At 36.3% G+C, this 8,719-nt stretch overlaps 1 non-coding gene across 1 annotated transcript; it reads right to left on the bottom strand.

Annotated features, from left to right (window-relative positions):
* Window positions 1–1,048: 1,048 nt before the first annotated feature.
* On the bottom strand, window positions 1,049–1,151 carry LOC149234873 (U6 spliceosomal RNA). Its single transcript, XR_016246796.1, has one exon. It is a non-coding gene; the product is annotated as a U6 spliceosomal RNA (small nuclear RNA).
* Window positions 1,152–8,719: the final 7,568 nt, after the last annotated feature.

Below are 8,719 nucleotides of genomic sequence, written 5' to 3'. Positions count from 1 at the left end.
CAAAAAAATCATCAGTCCTCGGTAATGTATATATGTTCTTGATGGTCACTTTCTTCAACTACTTGTAGTCAATGCATAATCTGAGAGTACCATCCGTCTTCTTCACAAACAATACTGATGTGCCCCAAGGTGATACACTTGTCCTAATGTATCACTTGTCAAGCATCTCTTTCAATTGTAACTTTAACTCTACCAACTTAGGTGTTCTCATCCTGTAAGGTGCTTTTGATGTTGGAGCTTCCCCTGGAACTAACTCAATAGAAAAGTCTACTTCCTTGTGAGGTGGAAAATCTAAAATCCCTATAGAAAATACATCCTGAAACTACTATAGAATTGGGTACCTGCTCAAAAATTCTGCATCTTCAAGTTCCTTACCTTTGTCGCTAGAAATGCACTACAAATAACACACACCCTTTCCCGTGACTACACTTGGTCTGCATAGCTATCACCATCCTAACTGACGTGGATTTCTTCTTTCCCTGTAAGACTCTTGGTAACGTCATACTTTGTAACATCTAAGGATGGAAATTTCAACACCATAACATCACGATTTCTAACATCCAAGCATGGCAATTTTGACACTGTAATGTCACAAGTTCTAACATCTGAACATCACAATTCTTGAAGTCTGTATGTTGCAATTTATATGCCTTAATGTGATGATAATGCTCATCAAAATAATGATGCCAATAATTGCAATAGAAAATTCCATCAAAATTTTGACGATCAAAGTGATGTCAAAAATATGATAGTTAAATGTTCGATGTTTGGTGAAAGCATTTTTTTGTAGTAATAGCTACAAATTCTCATCACAAGATGAACAAAGGGTCATCAAAATTTAGTGCTATATGTAGTAGTGGTTGTCTATTACTGATAATAAAAGCATAACCAAATTTTGGGGAGTAACAACCCCAAGGAGATTGAACCTAACATAGACTATCTTCCTCATCCTCATTTTTATGAATATGAACCAAATTGAGAGCTAGAGTATAGTCTTGCCAATGCCCGTGGAACTCTAGAAGAAGATTTAATCGTTGCAATTAACACCAAAAATTTGCAACATTTATCGATTTGTTTATCTCATCCTTATGCAGGGGTCATGCTAATATTCTTTGTATTATTCCAATTTTATTGGATGCCTCTCGAGAGTCAATTGCATATAAAATCATAAAAAGAAAAAACATAAAGAACAAAAAATAAATAAAATAAGAAGAAAAAAAACTAAATCAAATGGGAAAATATATTTCTAAATAAATTTTTAAATGTAGATATGAAATTTTTATTTAAAAGTAAATAAATAAAAATATTAAAAATTTGAAAATCACTTTTAAACCAATTTTAAAAAAAAAAGAAATCAAATTTTAGTAAATAAATTAAATAAATAGATTATACTTAAATATAAATAAATAATTAGCCAACCTTGATATATATATATATATATATATATATATATATATATATATATATATATATATATATATATATATATATATATATATATATATATATATATATATATAGATATAAACATTTAAAAATTATATTAAAACATGTATAATATGTTAATAGCCCCAATGGTTAGCTCAATCGATATAGAGCTATACGTAAAGTTTTTTAATGATGACGATGGTGATGATTAACATCCACTAAGACCAAAATGGTCTATCGTTCCTTATGAAAGTAAGAGATTAATTGATATTCTTTAATATTTTATTTCTATTATTGAAAGGGAGGGAGAGAAGTGTACCTAGATCACCATAGTTTTACTTAATTAATAAGTCATGAAGGTTGGTAGTGTGGAAAATATTTTGAAAATTAGAATATATGTGGGTAAGAGCTAGGTAGTCCAAGAGAAAGTTCTTTTCATCTTCAACCTTCTTAGTATTGCAAAGGTGACAAATGTTTTCATCCCAAGTTGTTTTGGGAATTGACCAATGCTCAATTTCACTTTGAGGCTCATGAGAATTAGTTCTTATATTGGAAATATTCATTTTCTTCTTAGCATTGGTCAATCTGAAAGAAGGTTATGAAGATTGGGGTTGATAGTATCCTTAGAACATATTAGCTTCCTCTTTCCCCCTAACTCCTTATCATTCTAAAATTTATCTTCAAATTTGGAAGTAATAATATTTTTCATATTACCCTTATTCTCCAATATGATCTCCTCATTTATCCCTTAATGATCTAGCCAAGATTATTCATCACTATGCTAGCCTCGGTTGAGACGAAGGTGGGGCTTTTCACTAGAGTTAGAAGCAATTTTGGGGAACCTCTAACATTCCATGTTGTATATCTTCTTTTTATACATAAGATAGCTAGTCATAGTTATTGTGCCATCAAATTGTCCTATTTTTCACCATCCTAAACACCCATTTTCATCCCTTTACCACACTTATTTCCCCATCTATTACCCATCTTGTTATGTTTCTTTATGAATGTGCCACATCAAGCTTATGAATATTAAAGTAGTTAATTATCATTATTGTTCTTTATTTTTAATTAATTATAAAGGATTATTGTTGTTTTTGTTAATGATGATTTCCTTACTGTTGTTGCAATGGTTCCTATGTAGTAATAGTAACAGCCTCCATGGCTAGAATATTTACTTAGCTCCAAAAGAAATTCTGAAATATGGATTTGTTGTCACGGCTACAAACGTCGTCCAAAATTTTTCCTATGCTTCGATTTTTGAGCCTTCCTTCTCATCTATAGGAGCTCATCTTGCATTGATCTAGGTATTCTTACTTTGATTCACACTTATATTTTTAATATGTGCTTGTGTTGGCTTGTTTCCACACCTAATTGATTTTTCTAAGTCACAATCTAACCTCCTAACTTGGTCTTTTAACAATTATGGGCTTGCCTCCAGAAACTGCACAATCCTTGAGGGAAAGCAACCTCGATGATTGGAATTGTAAAGTTTTGACTCTCATTCTACCTTGAGCTCAGAAACTGCACAGTCATGGAAGGAAACTTGACACTAAGCCCATAAATTGCACAATGCATCCCTTGAACTCAGAAACTGTGCAATGCACTAAGCTAGAAAGTTGCCCAATTCCCCCAGAATTATGCAATATTTCCTGACAACGTGCTTGGCAAGTTTCCTCGGAAAGGAAAGAAAAATGAAGTGAAAAAGAATCCCTAGGAAGTAGGGATCCATTATTACTTTCACAAAGGTGGCACATTGTTATTTTTATAAGTTTCTGCCAAGTGTCACTTTTCCTTGATTTCAGGCATGCATGTCATAAACCCTCATTTGCTCAAATCTAGTTAATCAATGCCTCTGGAGCTCATTTGCACATTCAATATATTAGCTCTAGCATTCTTGAGGAGATTAAGGAACCTTCAATGGAGTTTTCATTGCTTATCCAGGTGAGTTTTTATTTTTTTCATTCCTCTTTTGTGAATGCAGTTTTACTTGTTCCTCTTCATGGTTGTTGGTGTTTCAACATATTTTAGCTTGTACAAGTGTTGTTTCAAGTTATAGTTTTCCTTTCACAATTTTCGCATCATTTTATTTGTTTTTGCACCATTGGTCACCATTGCGGTGACTCTCCTCACCGATTCGTTTCTCTTCAAATTCATTCAGTTTATGCACTTGATCTATCATGATTCATCCACACTTAGTTAGATTTGCACTCAATCTCACACCATCACTTAAATATGCTTGTTTTTCACACCTCCCTTGGGCAGATATGCACTTTCCTTGGTTGGTTTTTCCTTGCCCAGTTGGGCACTATGCAATCCTAAGGTTCAAGCCACAATATTGTCCTCTAGAACTTCATTTTGTGTAGTACAGATTGGCTCCAACTACGCACTACGCAATTCTAGGGGTCAACCTGTCACCTTGGCCACTAAGACTACACAATGCACAGTCTCTCCTAGTCTCTGCCCATGCTGTGACTGTGCATTGCATAGTCCCAAGCCTCAAGCTTCATCCTTGGTTGTTGGGACTATGCAGTGTGCAGTCCCCATAAGCAACTAGTTTGTCTTGCCAATGAAAATTGCACAATCCTTCCCATCAGATGCCCGATTTGCTACTTGATCATGCCTTGAAATTTGATTTGTTGAAACTAGTGTTTTATTTCTATGAGTGTCCTTTTTTTCCCATAGGTACCACACTTTTGAAGTACTTCTCTCCAACAATTCTTGTTACCATGGCACCAAAGAGAGTTGCTTCTAGGGAGACCACTGAAAGTAGTATTTGGAAAGTAGTTGATCAAGTGCCAGTTAACTTGCCAATATATGTGGACACTCAACTATTTATTGAAAATGAGTCAACACTAACATGGCAGCAAGTCCAATAGCAATAACAAAAGGAAATAATCCACTACAAGATTAGGGAAAGAGAAAGGTTGTTGAAATAATAGAGGGAGAACAAAGTTTCAAGGTGAAAGAAGATCCAATCCTTATGCAAGAAACTTTGGTAGAGAAAGCAGAGGAGATAGAGATCATAGCGTAGGAAGAGAGAAAAGAAGAGCTTGCAAGAAGTAGAATTGAGGGCACATAAAGAATAACATGAACTAAGGGAAGAATGGGAACAAAGGAGAAAAGAATAGGAGGAGAAGTAGAAGAAGAAAGGAAAGATGCAATGTCAGGAGAAATAATTTCGATTCAAGTTGAAGAGTAAGGAAAAAACCAACAAGAGAGGGGAAGAGCGAACAAATGTAGGATCGGGATCTTGCTCAACAAATTGAAGACTTGATTGAAGTTACGAACATGGAGTTGGAACCAGAACCATAAGATGAATATTTTGACCTAATTCCCAGTGCAACATAGGTCATTGTTCATTCTCAGCCACCTCTATCCATAGAGTTAGCCCTGAATGAGGAAGGGTACATAATTCCTCTTGATAATGGTTTGGAAATGGACATGTACAATCTTTCATATAATGAACTTGAGAAGAGGATTGTACAAGCATGAAGAAATCATTTTCTAAATGATCATGGATCTCCAATATTCATTAGAGAAAGGATGATAGTAGCAGACATCAGCAAGAATCCAAAAGCCATTATCGAAGCCAACATGGCCTTCACAGGTGTGAAAATAACAAACACTCAGTATTTGACAGTCAAGAGTAAGAAATTGATACAAAATCTATAGGCTTCCTGGCAAGAGATAGAATAGCTCCGTGCAACAACACAAAATGCAGTATTCGCACAGGTCTACTTGGGGTGAAATGAGAGCAGTGATACTTGGTAAAGTATAAACAATTGGAGAGACCATGCGGGACCTCTAGGAGGATCTCATGACCATACATAAGGCAGATGTTCGCTTGCATAGCTTGTAGGAGATGAGCAAGGAATTTTTCAAGACTCTTAGGAATGTGCAAACTTCCATCACCGTCATGAAAGTATGGAAAATAAGATACAAAGGGGAATCACTTAGATTGGTAAATAAGATGAAGCCATAGGCAGAGCTGGAGAAACAAAGAGTTCGAATGTTGATTCAGAACAACAAGAAACTTGTCTCGTTCATTGCAAATATTCAAGCCTCATATGTACTCTTGTAAAACAATTTGGATTTCATGGTGAGAACCCACAAGATCACATCAGTTAGCTCACTCACTGAAGCTAAACAAAAACACCAAGTTAGGCAAGAGATTGAAGAGTACTTGGAATAGCTAGGACAAGTTTCCACCAAGGAGGATTCAGAGCTAAACAAACAAAACATACGAAATACATCAGTGGTCTTGTCCAGATCAAGATCATATTTCTCGTGCTTGAGAATGAAGTTAAGGTTGGTTCCAAATCATTTTACCCGGATGTAATGGAGGCCAAAATATTCTTCCATCCTAACACCATCATGCATTTTGGCGATGTCATCACACAATACCAAGCTTGGCATCGATACGTGGCTGAGAATCATCAAGTGGGAGTTTCCGAGCGAGAGTGTAACACCTCGTCCTCCCAGGTACACCCAAGCAACCTACCAGTCAAGGTAAAAATGCGACCAAAGAGGCTACTATAAGGGATTCAACTTCCTTGGTTACCTTAAGGAATTGGAACCGATGCAACATGTGAAACAAACTCATCCACATCAGAAACAACACCCTCAAGAGACATGTCATCCACTCAGACATCCTGTCCCTTAGTCCCACTGATGATTTGATCCTTTTAACCCCTGGTCACTCTCATGCTATAGGCATGACAATGTCTAATGACCCAAAGTCACTCTCATAGGCCTATGTGTCAAATACTATGGATTTTTCTCAGCAGACATGTGCCAGGGACCCCAAGATTTGAGCCATTTTTCTATCCCAGAATCTCGACCTCTACCCAAAAATTTCTACAATCTTTAGAATCCATCAGAGACATGATAACAATGATGATAAATAAAAAATGAACCTCAGGACTAGGCCTGAGCATCCCCAACCAGGACTGACATTCTCTCAAACACTTGGCATCAATGCAATCTATAGGTCTAGGATACAAGACAATGCATAAATGACGGAAAGAACTTATGAAACATAACCAGAAGGATCACCACCTTCTCCATTGTACTATTATATCATCAATTAGGTCTTGCATCCATCCATTTAATAGTTACAAGTAAATACATGAAATAACCATCACATGAACCAATCATATAACCATGCTCATAACCGACATAAAACCATATAAATATCAGACATATGACAACCATTAAATCCACATATAAACCAGTGCCGAAGTAAGATAACCTATCTTGTATTAATTATATACAAATCTGACCAGGTTCAAGACTTCCACGTACCACCCGACCATAGACATGGCTCAACCAAGTCTCTCTTTCAACCAGTCACCCCCCTACCATATTCCAAGCATGAATGTGGGATCTAAAAAAACAACCAATCCAAGAACAACCAAGAGAATCTGGAGGTTAAACCACCTCCACCCTCACTACCATTGATCAGAGCGGAACAACCAGAGGAAAAAGTGGAGCGTGCTCCAGTCACAACCTAACCGAACTTGGAATTCCATCCAAAATCCATCACTATCATGGAGGAATTTTCCATCTCTTTTTCTCTCAAGATTTACCGAAATCCAATCCTAGATCACTAGGCCCTATACTAAGACCAGTCTCTCAGGCTTGACCACAATCCAAACCTAGATCACTATGCCCTAAACCAAGACTTCTCCCTCAGGATTTACCTTGTTTCCCGCCAAAACTAGTCAAGGGATTCCTAGGCATTTGGGAAAGAAACTTGAGACCACCTCTGCCCCAAATTCTGAAATCCATCTGGCAAACAAAATCTCAAAACTGAGATAAAAAACCCAACATACCATGGCATCTAGAAAAGGCAAGGCTAGGCTAAAAGCCACTGTCATAACTCGACAAAACCATGCAATCGACAACAAGAGAAACATACACCAACATGCAAGGCTATGCATATCCAAACCAACTAGGAAATCAGACATGTAAAAGGTATCCTGCAAGTATTCTTGTTCAAATTGCTTGATCCTTATTTTCTTCCTTGATCCTTTATTTCCTTCCTTTCCCTTTTCTTTCTTTTCATGCCTTGATCCAAAACTAGAGTGCTCCAAGAAAAATCTAAGTGACCAAGAGTGTGAGAGAGGGAGAATAATGATAGAGCTCCAAACTTCAACTGATCAAGGGCGAATCATTTTTATTAATGAGGTCTCTAATTTCTTCATTTTCCATTATTTTCCTCCTCACATGCAACCTGTGACCTTTCACCTTACTTTTCTCCTAATTTCCTTTATTTTCATAAATAACTGTGCCAAAAGTGCCTTTTTTCCTTTTAATCCTTTGCAATGCCTTTGCCAATTTTCCTTAGCCAAAACACACATGCAGTGATTCCCAATAGGATATCTTTTCCCAACATTCAACTTGGAATACATGTCCCTTACCTGTGGTCTTATTTTGTCTTTATTTACATTATTACATAGAATTTTCTCTAGGGTTGTTACATAGAGTGTTCCCAAACTCAAGCATCATAGTATTTTGGCCTTGTTAGGTTCTCAAGTTGTCTCTACCCTATTTTGTCCTATATGGGTATGAGTGTAAATTGTAATATTATTTGTAATTGTGTTGTAAGTGAAATTCTAAGTGTCAATATTGGAATAAGAAGAATTGTGATGTAATGTAATGAGTAATTTTGTAAAGAAGTTGAAGAGTCACCCCCCTCTTGCTATAAATATAACCTCATAACTCATGTAACGGTCTTTTGGGAGCCAAGATTTTGGCTAGGCTTAAGCTTAGAATGAGCTTGGGAGTATTGTGAAGAGCCTTGGATTCTCCGTAGCATAGAGCAAGTACACTTCTTTAGAGGAGTAGGTGTTCTTGACTTTAATGTTCCACTATTAGGGCTAGTGGTCGTCAATGGTGTATGTATGAATGGAAATTTAACTTATAATAAAAAAATCAGAGCCAACAAAATTCCATGCATATGTTGTGAATGTAGTAGGACTGTTCTTGTTGTATTTCGAGTGTATGTTATTTAAATTATGCTTATTCTTATGAACTATTTCATTTTCATTTGTATGAATCTTGTTGGATGCATGTTGTTGTATTAACTCATCACTTTAACTTATGGACTATTCTGCATCTTAGCTTGTGATTTCATTATGCTCGTGTGTTTCTTTCAAGTTGTGTACTGTTACAGGATTCCAAGGGGCGCACTTCCTTTTCCCTTCATATGTTGGAAAATTCATGCATTGCACTTGACTCTTCATAGGGTCACACACTTGCTCTCAACCAACATTTTTAGTCTTCC

Source organism: Pinus tabuliformis, chromosome 8 (assembly GCF_031772625.1).
Source record: "Pinus tabuliformis cultivar Carrire ecotype Pingquan chromosome 8, CPIR1, whole genome shotgun sequence".
NCBI lineage: Eukaryota > Viridiplantae > Streptophyta > Pinopsida > Pinales > Pinaceae > Pinus > Pinus tabuliformis.
Note: the sequence above shows the minus strand (reverse complement) of the source record. Positions and strands in the feature narration are given on the sequence as shown.